The sequence below is a fragment of the Rhipicephalus microplus genome, chromosome X (assembly GCF_043290135.1).
Source record: "Rhipicephalus microplus isolate Deutch F79 chromosome X, USDA_Rmic, whole genome shotgun sequence".
NCBI classification, from domain to species: Eukaryota; Metazoa; Arthropoda; class Arachnida; order Ixodida; family Ixodidae; genus Rhipicephalus; species Rhipicephalus microplus.
The window spans coordinates 449,615,497-449,640,819 of NC_134710.1; positions in this window are offsets into that span (position 1 = coordinate 449,615,497).

The window sequence follows — 25,323 nt, forward strand, 5'->3', positions numbered from 1 at the left end:
ATCACAAACATAATTGATTGTGTTTTATGATGTAAACGTTCACTTGTTTTTATTGATATAAAAGACATGTAGGAATATTCAATGTGTATAACACTCAATTGTTTTTGAATATTTCACTAATTCTTGTTACTTTGATCACAACGTTGAAAGTAACAAGAATAAGTTATGCACGAGTAAGCAACTTTGGTACCACAATTTGAGTGTGCACATGCCTGTAACCTATATTAAAAGCTTATAAATTTAAAGAATTATGAAGGCATAACTATGAGAAGCTATTGAACAAGGAATGTTGCTGCAGCCAGCAGCCTTTCTTGTTCAGGAGTCACTCGTCGCTTATTACCAGCATACTGTGAATATAGGAAACCTATTTGGTAGATTACATAATGAGAGCTTCCACACAACTTTGTACACATTCACTCTAAGATCCAACTGGCAGATCATACATAAATTTTTGATCACCATGTTTCTTTTTTGTGTATCACAATTCCTTAACACAGAAGCCTTGGGCACAGTATTCATATCACTTGGTTACCCCATTATGTGCGATGAAGCATAATAAGAAAACTTGGCGAATATTTTTACGCCACTTTACTGCTATAAACATGTAGTTATCATCACCAACTTTTATATTTTAACATCACACATGGATAATAAAGCACGTACCCTTGCATTGGTTCGAGCCTGCAGTAGAGTTCCGCACTTTTGTTGCTCATAAAACTTTTCACTTTTGATTTTATTATTTAGTGCTTTAGATAGCTGGTTTCCTCTCAATTATGGCTATTCAGTGCGATTTTATTTGGGACTTCTATTTAACATTTACCTTTTTTCTGCTCTTACGACACATCTATCAGCGTCATGTTGTTTTCAGTAGCTTGCGAATTCCTTACAATGTCAACCAGCTTAGCAATTTTGGGGCAGTCAGTTAATGTTGATGTCTTAGAAGTGTTGTGCAGGATTGGTTTTAAAAAAGTAGACAGCAAAGACACCGGCTGTGTTCAGAGTTAATTTCTCTATTCTCCACATACTGTAATGCTTTGCACTCTTTTAATGTCATTTAGGCAACGTTCCTAAAAAATTGCTATTGTTTTTTTCTTTCCTGCATCTACTTGTGAGAATGAGTTTGGTACCAAATACAAATTATCTTTCACATCTACGTCATCATTCTTTAATGCACTTGGTGCAGTTTTTATACTTTACAAGTGGAAGCAGTCAATGAAATTGGGTGATTTAATTATTTTTGATGGGCGGAGCGTTCTTGGCTGTTATGTGTTTTTTCTGCGGTAAGCGACACGTGTCCTCTGTAAAGCCTCAAGGTACAACAAATAAAAAATGAAAACTGTCTCTTTCTCTTAAGGTTTCAAAGTGGAGATGAATAAATGCACTATGCGCTTCCTCACTTTGAAGTTCAACTGTTAATCACGAATGGTAGAGCACACCATAATTTTCACAAAGGTCAAACTAATAAACAGCATACATTGAGATGTTGTTCTTGTTATTCATGATTGATTTGTTCAACTATTGGTCACCTGTTGCATAAAACTAAGACAGATTTATGTATTAATGAGCCTACAGTTACTTAATACTATGAGCACAATAAACCAGGTTCACTTATGTGCAGTGTACTGCTCTTATGATGATAATAGGATGATCCTCCGTGATATACATTTTGTAGTTTCTTATATATAGCACCTTCAAACACATACCTTATGCCATAAACTGCAGTTTACACAGCATTTATAAATGCATAGAAATAAAAAAAAATGCTCGTTTACCATGAAATTTTTTGAGACATTGTTTTTCTAGAACTTGAAGCTATTGGGAATGAACAGATAAGAAGATACGTGAAAGTGCAAAGGAAAACATACTCTAATTTATGATTCACTTTCAAAAAGATTGCATTGTGCCATTTTCATACACAGGAGGCAAAAATTGCATATTGCGCAGCACAACTGTGTTATTATTATGAAATACTCCTGGACTGCTGCCTAATGACAATATGATATACTCTATGAACAGTACCGAAGCAAAATATCACATATAGGTAGTTGTTCTAAATAAAGGAGACCTGCTAGGAGGGAGGAGTTGAAGAGAGCAATAGTAAGTTAGGCTGCACCTAGTTTATTCTTTCTATTGAGACAATAAGGGGGACAGAGATCAATGCATTTAGCTAAGAGAATCTGATAGTCAATTCTCGGTGCCTGCCTACTTTTGTCAGTAGTACAAGAAGAAACTACGATTCTCAAATCAAAGTTTGAAAACAAAGAGCTGCTGATTCGCAATAGCGCCAACACTGGAGTTTTACTGATGAATTTGCTAATTATCCAAGTATATTGCAATACAAATGGCAAGTATTGCATCAGATACATGTATTTTGCTAGTATTTTGTGTAACTTCAGGGCTTTTTGTCTCAGTATCTCGTGATATTACCAAGATGTGGTACCAAGTATCTTTGCCCAGGCCTAATTAGTACCCTGTTTCCGTTCCTGGCTTAAGATATTATTTATTTAAATAATTAGAGCTGGCGAAGAGCTGTGAAGCCCATATCCCCCTTGGCTTGTCACGAAACATTTCTTGCAACAGATACGTACTGCGATATTGAGCAGGTGCAGACAGACTGCATTCACGCTTAAAACAGGATGGCTGGAGGCCACACTGTGAATAATAACTTTTCGTATTTTTTTATCTCCGCTGTGTAAGTGCTATGAGCTTGACGTGATTTCACCAGCTTGATTATGAAAACAGAGCAAGTTATTTGGACTGCTTCATCTTTTGAACTCCTTACAAAGGTTGGGTCGTGATAAATTAAAACTGCACTAACAAACCCGAAGAGGTGCAATCTAGCAACCCCCGCCGGGGCGCCTGCGCAAGTAGGCGTTTGGTGTGTAGCTACACCACGAACCCGAGCTAACGGGGGAGTTTTGACCCCCTCCCACGCCTAGGCGTGCGTGGCTTTGCCGTGTTCGGGGAAAAGGGCATCCTGGGGGTTGAGCCAATGCTGGGGGATTGGACCCTTAAGGCCCCCCGGCAGAGGCAACACACCCCTTTGGCCCCGGCTTCACGTAGATGGCACCCCTGGGCTGACCCACCCAGGGGAAATCGGCAGTCGCCTTTTCCTATCTCTCTCTTCCTACATCTTAGTCTTTTCTCATCTTTAAATCGGGTCTGTCTTCTCTCTTCCATTTACTTCTGATTTTTCCTGGCGGCAAGGGTTAACCTTGTGTAATTACTCAACCTTGAGTAGTTATATTTGGTTATAGTGGCAATGTATGGCTGGCGTCTGCAGCCTTATGCTATTAAGTGCTTCAGCGTCCCCTGGTTGGACTCCATGGTGGGTGGTCGCCGTTGCTGCCGAAAAAAGTACACTACTATGGGAACACCTGCATTTTCCCATCTCCTAGATTGTCTTCCACTTAAGAGGGGACGCACCGATGAAATATTAATTTTCAACCAACCCAGACAATGCTTTCCGAAATTCCATAGAGTGCACAGCGAAAAGCCAACAAAACAAGCCAGAGCCATATCTCCATTTCTCGTTGCTAAATCTCTGACTGAGCTCTTTGGCCCAGGATACAAGGTTACAAAGATGGCTAGCGGAGACATTCTCCTTGAGCTGCCAGAAAAACACCACTATAAAAAACTTGGCAGTCTCGTAGCATTTGGTGATATCCCAGTATCCGTTTCACCTCATAGAACAATGAACACCACACGCGGAGTTGTTTCAGAAGCACACCTTCTTGAAATGTCTGAACAGGAACTGCTTGAAGGGTGGAAAGAGCAAAATGTCACGGATGTGAAACGAATCGTCATCAGACGCGACAACAAAGAAATACCTACCAAACATTTAATACTCACTTTTGCATCTAGCACACTGCCTTCATCTATAGACACAGGCAACATCAAACTTTTTGTCCGTCCCTACATTCCCAATCCAAGACGATGTTATAAATGTCAACGATTTGGTCATGGCTCGCAGAACTGCCGGGGTCAGGAAACTTGTGCAAGATGTGGTAGCCACGGCCACCCATCTGATAACTGTGTTACTACGCCTCACTGCTTGAATTGTGACGGGGAACACGCCGCGTATTCGCGTTCGTGTCCTAACTGGAAGAAAGAAAAAGAAATAATCACTCTTAAAGTCAAAGAAAACATCACATTCAAAGAAGCAAGACGAAGAGTGTCGCCATTTTACGGCGCAACATATGCTGATGCGGCGCGTCAGGGGGCAACGCCGCACCAGCCCTCGCCACCCCTTCGGCCCACGCAGAGCCAGCCGTCGGCTGTGGCACCTACCCCCAAGGCGGCTGTAGCCCAGGCTACACCGCCTACTCCCAAACAGAGACCGGAGACTCCAGAGTATTCGGGTCTCAAGGCCTCCCCTCACCAGGCGAGGCCCAAAATCCGAACTAACAGCCCGCACGTGCAGGCATCCAGTGCCTCCGAGGAGGCAATGAATACGTCGGCACCCTTGGTGCCGAAAGAGCGGCGTGGCTCCTTGGAGCGCGCCAAGAAAACAAAAAAGCAAATAACAAGGCCTGGTGACGGCCCTGTTAAGTGAACTCAAACTCCCCGTCTAAACAGCCACTCGCTTTTCGTGCACACAGCATTATTTTGCATTCACCATGAACACTCAAATTATACAATGGAACGTCAGGGGCCTTCTCAGAAACCTTGACGACATCCAAGAACTCCTACACGAACACTCACCAAAAGTGCTGTGTGTACAAGAAACACACCTTAATTCAAAACACACAAATTTTCTTCGCAAATTCGTTATTTTTCGAAAGGACCGTGATGATGCCATGACATCATCCGGAGGTGTTGCCATCATAGTGAATCAAGAAATTGCATGCACACACCTACAACTCCAAACATCCCTTGAGGCAGTGGCTGTTTGAGCGGTTCTTTTTGATAAACTGATCACAATCTGCACTATTTACATTCCTCCTAGCTATCAGCTGCAAAAACGTGATTTACACTCTTTAATTGATGAACTTCCAGAACCTTATGTTCTCCTTGGAGACTTTAATGCGCATAGCAGGCTATGGGGTGACTCTCGGTATGACGCGCGAGGTCGACTGATCGAACAGTTCCTTCTCTCGTCGAGCGCGTGTCTCCTAAACCGAAAAGAACCAACCTATTATAATCTCGCCAATAACACCTACTCCTCCATAGACCTAAGCATAGTATCTCCATCCCTTGTGCCTCTACTCCAGTGGAAAGTCGTCAGTAATCTGTACGGAAGTGACCACTTCCCCGTAGTTCTGAGCAAAACGACCGTAACTGAGTGTCCACCACGTGTTCCCAAGTGGCTCATAAACAGAGCCGACTGGGAACAGTTTTATACCATCGCTCGTCTAGGTTGGAATGACATATGTACTTTGAACATTGATGTTGCTGTCAACTTCTTCACAGCGTTTTTGATTGATGCTGCAACAAAATGCATCCCACAAACAAATGGACACCCTGGAAAACGGCGTGTGCCTTGGTGGAACTCTGAATGCCCAAACGCGCGCAAACAGCAAAACAGAGCTTGGAGGCTGCTTCGGAACTCACCGACAGCCGAAAATCTTGACACCTTCAAGAAAATAAAGTCTCAAGCTAGGAGAACGCGTCGGCAGGCCAGAAGAAAAAGCTGGCAGAAGTTTTTGTCAGGGATCAATTCATACACACAAGAGGCCAAAGTCTGGAACATGGTCGGTAGGATAGCATGGAAACAAGTACACACACTTACACTCGTAAACACTCAAGATAATACCTTGGAAGATCAGGCAAACTTCCTCGGGGCACATTTTGAACGGGTATCCAGCTCGTCCCACTATACTGACACTTTCAAAAAATACAGAACAAGAATAGAAAACAGACACTCGAACACGAATCCACTTGATACGAGGCATATAACCAAGCTTTCAGTCTAGCGAAGCTCCGAACATCCCTAAACTCCTGCAGTACTTCTGCCCCAGGTTCTGACCGTGTGGTGTATGAAATGTTAAAAAACCTACCAGCCGAAACACGAAAAACCCTACTTTGTTTGTACAATGCATTCTGGTTTTCTGGCACTATCTCTACCTCCTGGAAAGAGGCTATTATTATTCCCATTTTGAAAGAGGGCAAGGACCCTTCTTTAGCTTCAAGGTATAGGCCTATTGCACTTACAAGCTGCTTGTGCAAAGTATTCGAAAAAATGATAAACTGCCGACTTGTACATATTCTTGAAACAAACAATTTGCTCGACCCATTTCAGTGCGGGTTTCGAGAAAGTAGATCCACCACAGACCACCTTGTTCGTATCGAGGCACAGATCAGAGACGCCTTCGTCCATAAACAATATTTTCTCTCTGTGTTTTTCGATATCGAAAAGGCGTATGATACAACATGGCGTTTCGGAATTCTAAGAGACCTGTCCCACCTTGGTGTGCGCGGAAGAATGTTTCATATAATCGAAAGTTACCTGTCAAACCGGACATCCCGTGTCCGTCTGGGCAGTGTGCTCTCCCAAACATTTGTCCAGGAAACAGGCGTGCCACGAGGTGGCGTGCTTAGTTGCACACTTTTTATTATCAAAATGAATTCTTTGCACTTGTCCATTCCCCGCAATATGTTGTATTGTACATATATCGAGGACGTTCAGCTTGGCTTCAAGTAATGCAACTCTGCCATGTGTGAGCGGCAGGTTCAGCTGGGTTTAAATAAGGTTCTCCGAATGGGCAGATGAAAACGGATTTCGACTTAACCCACAAAAAAGCACGTGTGTTTTGTTCTCTCAAAAGAGAGGCATGCACTCGGAACCTGACATTCGACTGAACGGGCAACGTCTGTCCGTCAAAGCCGAGCATAAATTCTTAGGCTTAATCTGGGACAACAAGTTGACCTTCGTACCGTACATCAAGTATTTAAAAACAAAATGTTTAAAAGCCATGAATGTTATAAAGGTGTTATCACGTGCTATGTGGGGTAGTGATAGGCAATGCCTCATGAACCTCTATAGAAGCCTCATTCGCACCCGCTTAGATTATGGGGCCGTTGTCTATCAGTGTGCTACTCAAACTGCCTTGAATATGCTGGACCCCGTGCACCATTTGTGCATCCGCCTTTCTACGGGTGCTTTTCGCACCAGCCCCGTAGAAAGCTTTTATGTTGAGTCAGATGAGTGGTCGCTTCATCTGCAGAGAACTTACATGTCCTTTGTTTATTTCCTTAAGGTGAAAGCAGACAAGGAGCACCCCTCATACTCTACAATTATTGATTTGTCGAGCTCAACTCTGTTTTAAAACAGGCCTTCGATAAGGCAGCCCTTCTCAGTTCGCCAGAAGTGTCTAGCTGAAGAAACTGCAGTGTCATTTGAACACAGTTTAATGGCTCCTGTAGCATACCCGACACCTTGGCAGTGGCAGACTATAGACTGCGATGTGTCTTTCCTAGAAGTTACAAAACAGGCACCTATTGCCCATATCCGAACATACTTTTTGGAACTTCAACACAAATACACACGTCCTGAGTTCTTCACAGATGCCTCCAAAACTAACTCGTCTGTGTCCTACGCTGCTGTCGGCCCATCCTTTTCGGATGCTGGCCCTCTACATCCACGCACAAGTATCTTCACAGCGGAAGCTTACGCGATACTTGTGGCAGCTAAACACATCAAACAATTACAAATACAAAAAGCAGTAATTTATACAGACTCCCTCAGTGTGGTAACGGCTCTGCACAGTCTTAAAAAACAAAAACACCCGGTCCTTGTCTAACTTTACTCCATTTTGTGCACACTCTACACATTCAAACAACATTTTGTAGTGTGCTGGGTGCCAGGGCACCGTGAGATCCAAGGCAACGTGAGGGCGGATCAGCTCGCTGCATCCGTCCATGAGAGCACCGCCATTACATCCATATCAATCTCGGCCCTTACCTTAAGCCGTCTTTCAAACGAAACCTCAGGGACTACTGGCAGAGCAAGTGGGATACACACACACAAAACAAACTACACGTTATCAAGCCACACCTTGGCCATTGGCCACCAGTATCAAAATCACGTCTAGCAGAGGTAACACTAACAAGGCTCAGGATAGGACACACATACACGACACACACACACATCTTTTGTCCGGTGGTGATCCACCATTGTGTGATAAATGTGGTGATGCATTAACAGTCCTTCACATGTTAATTCAGTGTAAACACTTAGAAACTCTAAGAAAACAACATTTTCCATTACCCTACCGACAACATATACCTTTACACCCTGCAATGTTCGTCAGTAGGGAACCGCTTTTTAGTCATAAATCATTTTTAGCGTTTTTAAAAGAAATTCATAGTTTTCATATCATATACCCGGGCATCCCGTAGCATGACCGCTCAAGAGAGGTTTTTGCTGCGGTGGTTACACAAGAAAGCACTTGCCTCACGGCCCTTGGACGCAAGGGTATGAACGAGTGAGGCACTTGTGCTTATGCCATACATATCCACCATCGTCTTTTATTATCACCAACTTTTGTCATCTATTCACACCACACACACCTTTCACGGCATTGTCATGATTTTATTACTTGTATGTTTTCACCCGCCTTACCGCGAGGACTTTTATGGCCCTTATACAGCCGCTTATCACAATCATTGTCCTTATTTTTAGTAAGATGAACTGGCGCTCTTTGGCCGTGAAATGGCCCTTGCGCCACAAAACATCAAACATCATCATCAGCAATCTAGCAACACTCATGATAGAGTGACACTTGAATGCACCCAGAGAATTTGCTTTTCGACTGGTTTAGTATGGCATGCTTGGTGAACTTACCGTAATTTCTCCAGCAAGCACCCTCTTGCGGTGAAGGATTATTTGAGAAGATTTGGAGTGGGGGCCCTTGCTCAGTCATGGTACGATATTGAAGATTTCAGTTTCAGTTTCAGTTTTATTGAGCGTTTTCTTCACAGAGTTGCGAAAAAGGAAACGCAAGGATAAGAGCAAAAAGCTGCTATGTTAGCAGCTTGACGAGGCTCCTACCCCTTTTCACTTGGCATTACAAAAATCCGCAGAGCACAAAACATGAAAAAACAATTTGACGTCGATTTTCAAAACTTCAGGAAATAAAAAGAAAATACATCAAAATTACATCAGTTGCAGGTTTACATAAAATAAGCAAACCACAAAGAGAGAAAAACAACAAAAAACTAAAGAAAACAGCGTGCGGTCAATCATCAAACAATGGACACGTCGCTAAACGGCTACCAAAGTATTACAAAATGATTATACAACGTTTACAACACTGGATATGCGAAAAGCGCAAGTTTTAATGCACAAGGGAAACACTGACGAGTGAAATGTTGCATGTTTTACTCATAAAAAAAGCAACAAAAAATGTCAACAAAAGCAAACATCAAAGGATGCCATGTTACACACGAGCACTATTATAGGCTGTTTCTTTTACATATAGTATTGTAGCCGGATAAGTAGAAGAAGCTAAACTTCACGCCGCCATTTTGGATGAGAAGGTTCTTAAGTCGTTTTTTATGTATAATAAAGATGTCGATGTTTTTCTTTTCAAACACGTTAAAACAAGCTGTAATACAGTGTTCAAGTCTTCTCAAACCGTGATTAGTTCGCGAATAAGGAACGAACCAGAAAGGTCTTTTCCGGATGTCATAATAGGATTGTGTATTTTTTCTGAGGTTACACTGTTTAAGAAAACAAGTGTTGTTTGATAGCAAGCTTTGTTTGTATTTCATAATAAGGTTGAAGCTGTGTATGTGATCGATGGGTAAAATCTTATATTCTCTGAATAAATCACTTGTATGTGCGTCGTATGGTACGTTTTCAATATGACGAATCGCTTTTTTCTGCAGTAAAATATTTTGTTCTGATTTGCTTTAGATGTATCTGCCCACACTAGACTACAATAGTTTTTGTGAGATGAAAACAGCGTATTATAGAGTAAAAGTTTAATGTTTGCTGGAAGTATCTGTCGAAATTTAGAGAGAGCACCACACGTCCTAGCTGTATTTTTAGTTACTTTATTAACGTGTTCGTCCCAATTAAGATTTTCATTAAAAATTACTCCTAATGATGAAACTTCTTTGACAACCTCAATTTTTTCGGGCCCGAGATATATATCTAAACCACGACAGACAGCCTTTTGAACCGGTGCGAATACCACAGCTTTGGATTTTTTTGTGTTGATCAATAAATAATTTGCAGTGCTCCATATGAAGATGTCGTTAAGAATGTTGTTGGCTGAGTCTGCAAGCTTACCTAATTCATTACCATTAAAAAACATACTAGTGTCATCTGCATAAATTTTAAAGTGCACATATTTGCTGACACTTGTTATGTCGTTTATATAAATATTAAACAGTAGGGGCACTAATGTGCTGCCCTGAGGTACACCTGACGTTATGGTTAGTAGGGAGGATTGGCTGTCATTTATAACTACAGATTGCTTTCTTTGTGATAAATAAGATTTTAGAAAGTCGAATGGGGTTCCCCGAAAACCATAATGACGCAATTTTGCATAGAGTACTTCGTGGTTGATTCTATCGAACGCTTTGGAATAGTCAATAAAAACACCCAGTGTTAACAGTTTCTTTTCAAATGAATTAAGTATGAGTTCTTTTTGCGTGAGGAGAGCCAGTTCCGTGGACATGCCCCGTCGAAAGCCGTATTGATGCGGTGATAATATAGAGTACTTTTCACAAAAAGACATGACACGTTGATATATGATTTTCTCTAGCCCTTTAGATATAACAGGAAGTATGGAGATCGGACGATAATTAGAAAAGATATTTCGGTCACCAGATTTGTATAAGACACTAACTCTCGCATGCTTCATTCTTTCTGGGAAAACTCCCGTAGATAAGCAGATATTAAACAGATGGGTAAGAACAGGTAACAAAAGATCAAGTGCTGCTTCCATAGGCTTAATTTGTAGGTCATCTATGTCCCGAGCATTAGTGTTTTTTAGTGACATAAATACAGACAATACTTCTTCAGGAGTTGTGTTTAAAAAATATGCAGTGCTCATGTTTGGCCCACCTACAAAGTCCCTGTAATCATTATTACAGGCACGAAAAGGGTTTGAAAAATCAGAACACACCAGCGTTGTATAGTACACGTTAAATTTATTAGCAAGTTCTTGACTTTTTACTATCTTGTTATCTATGTTTAACTCAAGCGCGTTGTCTCGAGAGCAACTTTTATTGAGAAGCTTATTTATTTCTCGCCAAAGCACGTCGCCACGAGTGCTAACCCTCTTAAAGAGAGCTTCATAGTACGCATCCTTAGTTTTTCTCAGGTGCTTTGTTACAGAATTTCTATACCACTTGAATTCCGAAAGATCGTTATGGTGTCTTGTTTTCACGAATTTCGCTTACAGTAGATTTTTCTTCTTAATCATTTCCAGACATTCTGGCATCATCCATTGTTTCCGACCTTTCTTTAGTGTTTCGATAGTTTTATATTTAAAACACTTATGGTAAGTTTTTCTTCACAGGCACATGAATATTTCATACGCCTCATTAGCGTTAACTGATTTATAGACAGGATCCCAAAAAATCTGTGCAATTTCACGCCTAAATGTGTTTAATGTTTTGTTACTAATTTTCTGTATTTTGTATAATTCTGGAGTTGATACTTTTGCACGATTAAGATACTCGTTGCGATTTTGAAACATGTATATAAGGTATTGATCACTAATATCGGCAATAACAGTTCCAGAAACGGTTGAATCACTTATGTCATTTGTAATAAGAAAGTCGATAAGACTTTCAGTATCTGAAGTAACACGTGTAGGTTCAGTAATAATATTAGCACACGCAAAGGAATCAAGTAGTAGTTAGAAGTTACCAGAGGTTTCAGTTTGCTGTAAAAGGTTTATGTTGCAATCGCCCCCTATGATAATGTGCAACTTGTTTGTGCACGCATACGTAAGCAAATTTTCAAGAAATTGAAAAAAACGCTTCTGTTTTTCCGTCAGGTGGATGATAAACTACCACATATACATACTTGTGACATGCTAGTGATAATGCCTCATAGTCTGGTGTAATCGCTGAAAAGTCTGAGAGAAGGCTGCAAACTTATTGGTCAGCAATTAGTTGCTACACACCTCCCCCTCGACGAGAGGGCCTGTTTAGAAAGAACGATTTATACGTTGGCAAGCATAGTACCTCGTCATTGCACGTGTACCAGGATTCAGAAATCATGATGATGTCGAATTTAAACGAGAATTCGTCGAGAAACGTAGTTATATCATCGTGCTTGTTGCGAGCTGAGCGAGCATTTAAGTGCATGATACTGCAATATCCACTATTGTAAGGTATATTGACATCACGTGGTAATATCGGCATCCTAACAAAAGAGAAAAAAGAAAAAGAAAAAAGGTTGCGCCGAAAAAAATCGAAAAGCGCTAATCAGATAAGCCTACGGCATGCTAGATGCCCCGCGGCTGCTTGAAGTGGCCGCGTGCATCTTGTGCAAGTCGGCTTCACTTGTGATTTGAACTGCACGAGGTGTTTCCGTTTCACGCGCAAATATTTTGCCACCACTTGCCCACAGAAAGCACCAGTTCATTTCCCGTTTCTGAGCAATCGTCATACCCAGCAATTTTTTCAGTTGGGGACAAAGGTGCTCACTTACGAAAACAGACTGTTTAGTTGTGAACCCAAGTTCCTCAGCTGTCAATCGAGTTCTCCTTGCTTTCTTAACGATGACATCCCTCTTAGCTCGACGATTGAAAACAACCACGATGTTTTAGTTCAGGGGGGCATCACTGCCTGCTTTGCTACCCCGATCGGGAACAGCGCTTGCATGAGAGCGTACCTCATTGTTCTTTGCAACACCTGGGTCTGGTGCCGTGTTACTTTGCGAAGCGGCACTCCTCGCTGGCACACGGTGGCATATTTCTATGTCTTGTTCACTTATTGGCTCCTCCAAGGCATCACCAACTTTGACAAGCAGTTTCACAAGGTTTTCAATAGGGGTTCGTGGGATTCTTTTAATTTCTCTATTTTTGTTTCGAGAGTATTGATCCTGAGCAGTTAGGCGCGTGGAATTTTCGTGCACCAACTTTCTCAAACGATCTATCTCACATTGCATTGCCTCTTGGGACGCCCTGAAAGCAGCGTTTTCCTTTCTAATTTCAGCACACTCCTGTTTTATATTTTCGTAGTCTTTGTTCATGTATTAAAGGCTTTTGTTTAACTCAGATTTCTTTCCGAATGCCGCGTTTGAAGTCCGCAAACTTAGTACCCATGAATGAAGGCCAAGTTACAGATTCAACAGTGGGCAAAACAAGTACGAACTTTGAAAAATAGGCAACAGAGACAGCGCTAGGATAGCGAATGAACTATACAAAACAGGAGGGCAAATGCGTAACCTTGGAAAAGAACAGCAATAAGCGTCCCCGTCGTATGCTGTCCCTGCTGCCAAGTGATCGAGGGAGGCGTTGCCGCTGTCTTTTTGAAGGGCCAGGGGTGGCCGATGCTACGTGGTATGGTACCGGGCGCAAAAACGTAGCCGGTCGGTCAGCGCGGCAATCCCTCAAGGCGCTGGATGCACACGCTCCGCTATCAACGCCGATAGTCAGCCACGGTACGCCTCGAACACCTGGGAAAACAACAGCAATAAGCTTCCCCGTCGTATGCTGTCCCTGCTGCCAAGATTGTGATGATAGAGCTGCTAAGAATAAGGAATTCACACCCGTGCTTCTAATTAAATGGTATATTGAATTGGCATGCATTCACTGTTTTCGTACGCCCTCAGTGCGCAAACAAAAACTGTGATATAAACAGTGGAAACGATTGGAGGGTAGAAGAGGCCACATATTTGAAATCTCTCCTAGAAGGAAGGGTGGCACTTCCTCAGGATTTTACGGCAATCTAAAGCTACACCATCAAGTAGGAAGGATAGTTTCAAAACCTAGGTGTTTCTGTCATGGCCCTCTCATCAATGGTGATATTAAATAGGCTTCTTCACTTTAACAGCTTCTGTGTGGCACATACTCACTTGTGAGTCGACTCACTCGTACCGAGACAGAACTGTTTGAGTCTTAACAAGTAGTGTTTTTGTGAGTTTTAGTAAGAGTGAACCTAGTTGAGAAAAAAATTTCAGTCATGAGATCAAAAGAGTATGAAGAAAAATTTGGTGAATATAAGTGAGCTCAACTTTTTTTCTAAAGATGATATGTCCTAACTACTCCTTTTCTGAATAGCTATCAGCTTTAAGTCTGCTCATGTTCACATCCATGTCTCCTCACACATACTTCAACGCACTACAATCCATGTTGATCAGAATTATCTCAACACCTAGTTCATCCTCCAACTAGATATTGATTGATCAAAGGCTTAAGTTAGGTAGAGTGCTGGTGAGAGACGCCTTGATTTTTCCACCTACCTCCTACAAACTGCGAATTAAACAAGATTTTCTCAATAAAAATATCATATCAGTCAAGTCATTCATTCAAAATGTTCTTACTAGATTGCGACTTCTGATAACTTGTATTTTAAAGTATGGAATGAAAAGGTGTTATGCAAACCACCAAATTGGTCAGATATTGGTGTTTCAGAGCATTGACACTAAGGTTAAAAAAGTTGAATATATGCTCATGTACCACTGAGTTTTAAGCTGTGAGTAATGTATTGCTGAGTTTGAGGCACAGTGACCCCAGCTGAGGACACATTTAGTGAGCCTGCGTACGAGCGAGTTCGGTTGAAAAAAGTTTGACAGTCTGCGTCAAGTGCAAAATTCATTTCTTGAGCAAGCCTGAGTGAGTTTAATGATTGACCAGTGGGGTGAAGATTTGAAACTGAAGTTAGTATAAGTGAAATCTTCCAGGCACACACTAGTTGACACACGTGCTACGCATCAGCAGTCTGTTTTTAGTCCAACCCAGCAGGAGATTATTCAATGCTGCCCAAGTAACTAAAATGCAGAAGTTTTAGGCAGTGTGTATATGGCTGGTGCAGCAAGATTGCCGTACAGTTTCTCCAGCTTTATCTGACAAGATCACTATAGCTGCTACATTGGCGGGGGGGGGGGAGAGGGAGGGAAGCAAAGTTTACCCCATGACTTATTGGGGAGGAGGGCGGCAATAAACCTTTGCCCCCTCTGAAGGAGAACCCCGCACATGTCCCTCGTTATCGTAGCACTGGTGACACACACTTTATATTTGCAAAGCCAGCAGGTAGAGGTCGATTCCCTGGCAGCAAACCTTACACATGGTGTGACATTTCATGCCAGTTACCCCGCTACTATATTCAAGTTTTTAAATACTTGATGAAACCTCAGTAAAGCTCGAATGTGTGACGTATGAACGTGAGGTCATCCCCGCAGGGGCGCCTGCGCAAGTAGGCGTTTGGTGTGTAGCGACACCACGGACCCGAGCTAACGGGGGAGTTTTGACTCCCTCCCACGCCTAGCCGTGCGTGGCTTTGCCGTGTCCGGGGAAAAGGGGATCCTGAGGGTTGAGCCAATGCTGGGTGTATGGACCTTTAAGGCCCCCCGGCAAAGGCAACACAGCCCTTTGGCCCCGGCTTCACGTAGACGGCACCCCCTGATTGACCCGCCTGGGGGGAATCGGCAGTCGCCTTTTCCTGTCTCCCCCTCACATCTTCGTCTTTTCTCTTACTTTAAATCTCTCCTGTCCTCTACTCTCTTCCGTTGACTTCCGTGTTTCCTGGCGGCAAGGGTTAACCCTGTGTGGCTATCCTACCTTGGATACACCATATTCGGTTATAGTGGTGGTGTACAGCTGGCGTCTGCAGGGCCTGTACTTACAGACCCTGCAGCGTCCCCTTGTAGGACTCCATGGTGGGTGGCTGGCGCTGCTGCCGAAAGTAAGCATTTACATATGGCTTGTTCCTTCCCCCCCCTCCCTGGTCGCCCTCAGAAAAGAGGGCGCACCGAAGAAGTTTTCCAGTTTTTTGGTAACCAGAAAGTATTTTTTTCCCAATTTCATGTTGTCCACGCTGACACACCCGGCAAACCAGTGAGAACAATTTCACCTTTTCTTGTTTCGAAGTCTTTGACAGAAATCTTTGGCCCAGAATATAAAGCATCGAGAATGGCAAGTGGTGACCTCCTGTTAGAGCTCCGCGGCAAGAAACAATATGAAAAATTGTCTAATCTAGTGAAATTTCGAGATACCAAATTAATAGTAACCCCACACCGAACCATGAACACCACCCGTGGCGTTGTCTGAGATGATGACCTGCTGGGCGGATGGAGGCTGAACTCCTGGAGGGTTTTAGCGAACAGAATGCCATCAACGTGAAACGAATTAGGATGAGGCGTGATGGCAAAGAACTCCAGACTAAGCACCTGATACTTACTTTCAATTCAAGTGTACTGCCCGACTCTATGAGGCTGGGTACATCAAGCTTCGAGTGAGGCCATATATACCGAACCCTCTCCGATGTTTCAAATGCCAGCGGTTCGGCCACAGCTCTCAGAACTGCCGAGGCCGCCTAACTTGTGCGAAATGCAGTGCTGACGAACACACATCTGATGCCTGTGAAAACTCTCTTGACTGTGCGAATTGTAACGGGGAGCATGCTGCATACTTACGGTCATGCCCTAGCTGGAAGAAAGAAAAGGAAATCGTCACGAAAAGTAAAACAAAACATTTCATTTAGGGAGGCACGAAGGCAGGTGTCCTACCTGCCAGAAACCAGCTTTGCCGAAGTGGCGCGTCAGGGGGCAGTGCCACGACGGCCCCCGGCGCCTGTCTGGCACACGCGTAGTGAGCCAGCGGTGACGCCATCCGCCCCCTCGGCGGTTGCAGCCAGTGCTGCTCCGCCATCCAAGAAAGACCCACCAACCTCCGGGCTGGGGGCCGCGAAGGTCTCGTCCTTTGAGGCGAGGCCCTCAAAACAAATGCAGCGCTCGCAAGAGCGCGTGTCCAGCGCCTCGCAAGAGGCAATGGACACAACACCAAGCGTGAGGGCGCAGCCAGCGCCTAAAGATCGGCGCGACTCTGTCGACCAATTCGAAAAAGAAAAATCTCGTGTCATGGCCCCTGGAAAGGGTCCGTGAGCTTACTTTCCATCCTTGAGCACAGAACACAAAACACACCTAAAGTGGACACACAAATGCTACAGTGGAATGCCAGAGGCCTATTTATTAACCTAGATGATATCAAAGACTTGCTTAATGACTATCAGCCAAAAGTGTTCTGTGTTCAAGAAACTCATTTAAAGTCGGCTCATGTGAATTTCTTAAATCAATATGTGGTTTTTCGTACAGATCGAAATGGTGGCAATTTCTCTTCTGGAGGTGTGGCCATCATTGCACAAAGAAGCGTAGCATGCCAGCACATTGTGCTACAAAGCTCTCTTGAGGTTGTGGCTGTTCGCGCTATTCTATTCAACCGTCTTATATCTATCTGCTTGGTCTACGTAGCCCCTGACGAACCATTCAATAAAACAGAGTTCGAAAAGCCGAAAAGCTTATTGATCAGCTTCCAGAACCATATGTGTTAATTGGAGATTTTAATGCTCACAGTTTGCTATGGGGTGATACCAAATGTGATGCGAGAGGTCGTGCAATAGAAAACTTTCTTCTCGCATCTGGAGCCTGCCTGCTCAATAAGGCAGAGCCAACATACTTCAGTACCACACATAATACATATTCATGCATAAATTTAGCCATTGGGTCACCGTCACTCTTACCTTACTTAGATTGGAAAGTTATTAATAATCCATATGGAAGTGACCATTTTCCAACTCTTTTAGTAACAAAACAACGGGATGACCGGCCGTCCTATCCCAAAAAGTGGAACTTTCATGTTGCAAACTTGGTGAAATTCAGAGAGCTATGTATACTACACCTCGAAGAGGTAGACCATTTGGAAGTAGAAGAGATGGCCAGCTATATTTCGGAATATGTTCTTACTTGTGCAAAAAGTGCATACCGCAGTCGAGGAATGATAAGGTTAACGCAAAGCCATGGTGGAATCGGGAGTGTGAAATTGCAAAAAACGGCAAAAAAAGCATGGAGGGCTTTTTCTCGCTACCCAACAGCAGAAAACTTGATAACCTTTAAAAGTTGCAAAGCGAATGGAAGGCGTGTTCGCCGTATAGCCAAACGGGAAAGCTGGACACGCTATATATCCTCAATAAACTCCTACACAGACGTCAACAAGGTTTATAATAGGGTGCGTAAACCTAAAGGACAAGGCCCAAATCCCTTCCCTTTGGTGAATGACTGCGGTGATACAATAGAAGAACAGGCAAACGCTCTTGGCGAACACTTCGAGAAAATATCAAGCTCAGAAAACTATACCACTAAGTTCTTACGCCACAAAAGCATAGCTGAAAGTGTCCCTCTGTGCCGGAACAAGCCTCGACCAGACGGATACAATAAACCACTAACAGTATATGAACTGAAGCTCGTCCTTGGTCCTGTGGATGTTCTGCTCCTGGTTCTGATACAATTACTTATGAAATGATCAGAAATCTCCCTGATGAAACCCTGAACTGCCTTTTAGCACTTTACAACAAGATTTTCAGTACCGGCAAAATACCCTCTGCTTGGAAAGAGGCAATAGTACTACCAATCCTTAAACAGGGCGAAGATCCCTCTTCGGTAAATAGCTACAGGCCTATCGCCCTCACAAGCTGCCTACTCAAAGTGTTTGAAAAAATGATTAACCGCCGCTTGGTCTATTACTTGGAATACAATGGCATATTGGACCCGTGTCAGTCTGGTTTCTGTACAGCTAGATCCACAACCGACATTCTTGTCCTCCTCGAGTCGTATATACGTGACGCGTTTGTACACAATCAATACTGTCTGTTTTCTTCTATCTTGAGAAGGCATATGATACTGCCTGGCGATATGGATTATTGCAAGATCTACTATCTTTCGGTATATGTGGCAGGTTTATTACCATCTTAAAGGATTACCTGTCTGAAAGGAAGTTCCGTGTAAGAATAGGTACTGTGTTATCGCGCACATTTCTTCAAGAAAATGGAGTGCCGCAGGGAGAAGTATTAAGCTGCACACTATTTATAGTTAAAATGAACTCTCTTCGCTCTGGTATTCCACCTGCGATATCGTACTCTCTATACGTGGACGACATTCAAATTAGTTTCAAATCGTGTAACTTGACTGTATGCGAACGCCAGATACAGTTAGGTGTTAACCGACTTGCAAAATGGGCTGACGAGAATGGTTTTAAGTTCAACACTGACAAGACTACTAGTGTGCTGTTCTCGAGACGACGAGGTGTGCATCCTGACCCCTGCATACTAATGAATGGACAAAACATAGTCATCGCGAAAGAACAAAAATTCCTCGGTGTAATTTTTGATTCCAAACTCACCTTCATCTAGCACATAAAACAGCTGAGGTTAAAATGTCTCAAGACCACGAACCTTTTAAAGATTTTATCGCATCAGTCGTGGGGGACAGACAGGCACTGTCTCATATCTCTGTTTCGAAGCCTGGTTCTGACACGCATAGACTATGGATGCATAGTATATCAGTCAGCTTCAAGGACAGCACTGAAAATTGTGGACCCTGTATACCACCTAGGTATCCGGCTGGCACTTGGTGCCTTCCGTTCCAGCCCTATTCAAAGCCTATATGCAGAGTCAGATCAGTGGCCACTAGACTATCAGCGCACGTATCTAGGAGTCAACTATGCAGTTAAGATCATGTCTCTGAAGCAGCACCCATGTAAAACACTTATGAACGATGTGTCTGCTACCCAGTTATACCTAAACCGTCCTTCTATCGCCACACCGTTTCCATTGGCAATAAGACCTGCAGTAGAAAAACTTGAAATTTTCTTCAATGACTTGGAGGAAATTGACCACGTCGAACACATCCCTCCCTGGCAGCAATGTCCAGTCACTTGTGACTGGTCTTTCAAAGACGTCATAAAGGAAAATTGTCCAAGTGCACTTATTGAGCAACATTTCTTGGCCCTTGAACACAAATATCGTTAACCGCGTTCTTCTCTGATGGCTGAAAATCACAAACATCTGTATCCTGTGCAGCCTATGGGCAAAATTTCTCGGACACTAGAACCATGCATACACATACCAGCATTTTCACAGCGGAAGCCTATGGTATCCTGCTTATTATACAACACATTAAACAACACAAGATACAAAAGTTTATAGTGTACACAGATTCTTTAAGTGTTGTCAGGGCCCTGTCTTGTGGCAAGTACAGCAAGAACCCTACTTTCAACAAGCTCCTTAATGAAATCTATGCAGCCTACAACTTAAAACTTTCTATTGTTATTTGCTGGGTTCCAGGTCATTCTGGAATTGTGGGCAATGAAATAGTGGACAAGAATGCACGAGAAGCCGCTGGTCGGCAAACCATAGATATAACTTCTGTTCCGGGTGTAGATCTAAAACCTGTTGTACGTAGAGGTCTACGCAACCACTGGCAAGCTGAATGGGACAGAGAAGTCGACAACAAACTCCACCTTGTAAAACCCCAGCTGAGAAAAGTTATCCCCCCAAAACTCAACAGGTTCGTCGAAGTCACTCTAACACAGCTCAGAATAGGCCACACATATGCCACACATAAACACCTTTTGACAGGCACTGATCCGCCTACATGTATACACTGTGGAGAGAGTCTAACCGTTGTGCATGTCCTCATACAATGTCCTGTGCTTCACCAAGCACGACTGACCCATTTCAGGGAGCTCTATCGATATCATATCCCACTTCATCCAGCGCTGTTTTTATCACTTGATGCAGTGGTTGACCTTGAGAGACTTCTTTATTATTTCGGGAAAGTGGAATATTTAACAATGATATCATTCCATCCTAGGCACCAGGCTGCGCCTCAAGTGTGAGGTACCCCCTGGTGCATAAAAAGTATGTCGGAGCCTTCGCAGTTCTTGCTCAGGCAAGGACTTCAGCTGCGAGGGTCTTGGGACCTGCAGACAAATTTTTCAGCACAGACTTCAGCCAACAAAATGAAGGTTTTAGCAAAGTGACATTCCCTTGTTTTAAACAAAGTGACATTCTTTTAAATGCACTGCGTTTTAAATGATTCGTAGATATTTGTTTTAATTTTTAATCATGTTTTATTCATTTGTTTTAATTTTTAAACTAATAAACGAAATGAAACAACACTTGTACTGGCGCTCTTTGGCCTTAGATGCCCTTGCGCCAATAAAACTTAACGTAATAATAAATAATAACGTGAGGTCATGATAGGGCCAGTGCAACTTCCCTGTCGCACACGCCATGAACTCCTTTCAACCAGTGATGTGCGGCAGGCACATACCCGCATACAGCGGCTCAAATGCGAAAATCGTAACCCAGTGTCACAGAAAATGCGGTGCCACGCTTGGCGGTGTTGTCGATCGTTAAAAATACATCGCAGTTAGCCACAATCGAACCCAGGCAGTCTGTATGACAGTCAGGTATACCGCACGTACAGGGTCGGCTAGCTGTTATGTCAATATATATATATAGTCAAGCGTGTCGTGAACGCGCTTACGACCAGTATACGCATGTCGATGAAGGCGGAATAAGAGGCCCGTGTACTCTGCGATGTCTGTTCACGCACCATATATGGCCTGAACATTTGGTCTGAATTTCCAGAGCCTTTCACTGCGGCGAGCCTGGTTTTGGCACGTAAGACCCTCGATATAACGACCACTACGCATCATACAGACACCACCCCGTAGCGTGCAGTTTGTGAGGATGCGACTTGCCTTTCTGCTCTAACGTGTTAGCGCTAGCACTCACTCATATGTGACCCGGACGGGCCGCATTTCAGAGCTCGATGCTGGCTGCGAGCCCGCGTGGCCCGACGTACGTACAAGGCGGTGTTGGCCTAGCTGCAGAATATAGCATTTCATTCAACGTATCAGAGTGGTACATAAACAATGACACGCGGATTGCACGAAATTGTGTCTAAATAAATTGTCTACTGGTTGACTTCAGTGAAGTACGACTGCAGGAATTTCTGTTCGTTGCTTGCACTGGTGGAACTGCAAAAACTGGCATTATTTTTTGCTTGGGCATAGCAAGAGCTTGTGTATATTTAGACTGCCTATCCTTCGAGAAGTTTAGTGCCTCAGATGCAGGACAGGGGCAAAATTCACAAAGGTTATCCTGCATGCTCGTCGCTACGCATTGGGAAAATTCCTGCAGAGCATCTATATTTTAGGTTCGATATGGACTTTGCACCTGGCACGGCCTGCGCGATAAGCACTTCGTTGTCGCGCCCAGCCCGTTGTGAGACGATATCGGCCTATTTGAGCCAGCGGGCCGTGCTCGGGCTTTTGGGCTACCCGAAGTTCGTACACATCTCTACTAAAGTAACGTTGGACCATGAGCTACTTTTCTAACACCAAAGCTGGGCGCGCCTGGTTAAGACCACGATATGCGCATAACTGACAATCTCGATCCACTTTGTAACACTTAGTGCAAAGCAAAAAATACAACTGCTTCGTGTGAAATTGATGTAGACATATACAACCTAAAGATTTTACTTTGATCAAACCTGTGCTGTGCACAAGGCTCTGTTCACCTAGGTATAGTAAATTTTAAGGTGTTATATGTCATCCAATGATGCGTAACAGTGTTTCCAGAGATCGCTTACTCAAGACAGAAACCAACAAGAGATCAGAAAATGTTCTGTTTCATTTTCTCTACCATAGGAACAAAGCAGGGAAGTGTCAAACCATCTCTAAAATAAAAATTAAATTAGGGTATATGGCAGCATAACCTAGTAATTATAACTTCGAGACGTCTAGCTTGATATGTGTTTTTTAAAGGCGCCCAAGAAATTTTTCAGAGACGGCACAGAGAATTCCTGAACCCTTTGCCTTCAAAAGCCCACATTATGTGCAATTTTCCAGATTAGGTTTCTCCTTACCCCTTGTTTACTGCTTTATTTAGCACTCTTAAACCAGTAACAAGCTTATAACATTATCACAAAAAACTAATAGCAAAAATGAGATGTCATCTGAAACTAACCTCAGTGCAAGTGACTTTAAGAAAACATACACATCCACAACTGCAGGTCTTGTACTAATTGCTCATGGAAAGCAAAATTCCTCTTCAAGTCCTTCACTAGGACAGCAACTCAGAACAATAAAAAGCTGAGCTGGCTGGTAAAAATACATATTAGCAGAGTAGCCGAGCAAACACAGACAAATAAAACTTCAGAACAAGACAACAATGTGCCCTCAGTGGGAGATAAGAAAGAAGACTCATGCAAAGTTCAGAGTTTTTACTGCCAAGTGCACCTTCAAATTATAGAAGTCTTTGTTGTTTTGATCGCTTTTCTTATATCCGTGTTTGCTTGACTAAACCTTCCTTTCGAGCAGATGACAACTGTGTCTGCTTTCATGTGCAGCTTATGCTAAATGGTATACAAGCTCACCAGCTAATCAAAATGTAACCTGAGCTTTGATGTGCCATATCACAAAATGATTATTAGTCACGTGCATGCCAATGGCTCTTATTCTAAGCAAACATTCTTTTTAACGTGCAATGAAATCTTAGTACTTATCTTGAAGGCAAAGCTCAAGTGTCCTCAGTTTTTCTCTTTGAATTGAGCGCCCTGTGAAAGGGCAGTAAGGTACCCCTACTGGAAACTAGCTGGTACCACTCGTAGAAACATTTGTGCGTTCATCCACCTAAAAATGTGACTAACGTGTTCACAGTCTGGGTGACTACAGGCTCCAAATGATTGTTAAACGACAAGTTGATTATAATTTTTGAACCCTTTGTTGCATGGCAGGAACCTATGCATCAGAGCAGAACTTGCTTTTGTTTTTTTGTTATTTGGCATTCACAAAAAGGCAAAAAATGTATTGAAGTATAACCTTTATTTCATAAAATAGAGAATGTCCGCTACAGTAAACAACATGCAGAAGAAGTTCATTTTTTACCAATCGAGCTGTCTTGCTCCAACAAATTGTAGCGAAAAATTTGCTGCAGTACCACCAGAAAAGTTGCCAGAAATTTCTTTCTAGTGAAGGGGGCTAAGGGGGTGAGGGACACTGGGGGTTCAACTATTTAAAAAATTATCTTGACTTCGCTCAGCCACAATATTTACTGTTCTTGGCTAGAATGGCATTGATAAAAACATACCAAATCACGATTTCATCTGTGTTTTAGGAAAAAGAAGTGAAATTCAAAAAGCCGCCAAAGCAAGAGTCTGCTTATTTGAACAAGAGCGCAGAAAAAAGGGTTAAAGCCTGCTGCAATTCATCGTGGTGAATTAAAACCTTTTTTCTTCAGTTTAGTTACCATTTCCCACATGCACTATCAGAGGCACCACAGCTGGGTTTACACCATGCATGGTGTTCACTAGAGTGGACACAGTATGAAACTTGTAAAAAATACTTTCATTTCGCTAAGCCGCAATATATACAGCTTGTAATTATGAACGCTTCTTCTATTGTGTCTATGCAATAAAATAAATTATACCAAATCGAAGTTTCGTATGTGTTATAAAAAAGTAGACGAGAACTTGACTTATCCACCTATGTAGGTGTCTGCCTTCTTGAACAAGAGTGCAGGGAAAAGCATTCAACCATAGTGCAATCTAATGCAGCGAATGAAAACCTCTTTTGTCCACTTTAGTTACTGATATGCACATGCGCCTCTCAGAGTCACCACAGCTGACTCACAAAATTTCCAAATTTTTCCACTAAACTGGACAGCATGCAACAAAGGGTTAATGACACAATGGAGAGTTTCCTTCAAATTATTCAGAAAAGTTTAGACGTGGAAGGCAAAACATTACCTCACCACAGTTTTATCATTAGACAGATCAGTGAAACTACAAACCGCATACCACAACTGAGAATATTTCAGAGCAAAACATAGTGACAGTGCAGTCACCTACATGTCACAATTTATTAGACAACAGTACATACAGCTACATCTTTCACAACAGCAGACAAATGCATAAAATAGCATAAAAGTGCTACTGCATAAAATAGACTTGGCAGGCCTAGCATCTAAAAAAGAATCACTTCAAACAGGTGCATAGCCAGAAATTTTCGCAGTGAGGGGCACCCCCTTGAAATGGTAATTTTTTGCTCTCTATATGTCATGGTTAAAAAAATTTCGGCTGGAGGGGCGGTATGGTGTACCAACTTCTTCTGCCTATGCTCCGACTTGAATAATGTAGCAGCAGCAAAAACATGACCGCCTAGCTCAAAGAGGAGTGTTACTGCAAAGCTGTAAAGACAAAGAACGACACAGGTGCGTCAACATTAAAAGATGCAAAAATAATCAGCCTTAAGAAATGATAGTACATTCGGCATCACAATTCCCATATTACTTTAAAGGTATAACTACATTGGCACACAATATTACTGTAGTGGCAAAAAGATACAACATTGA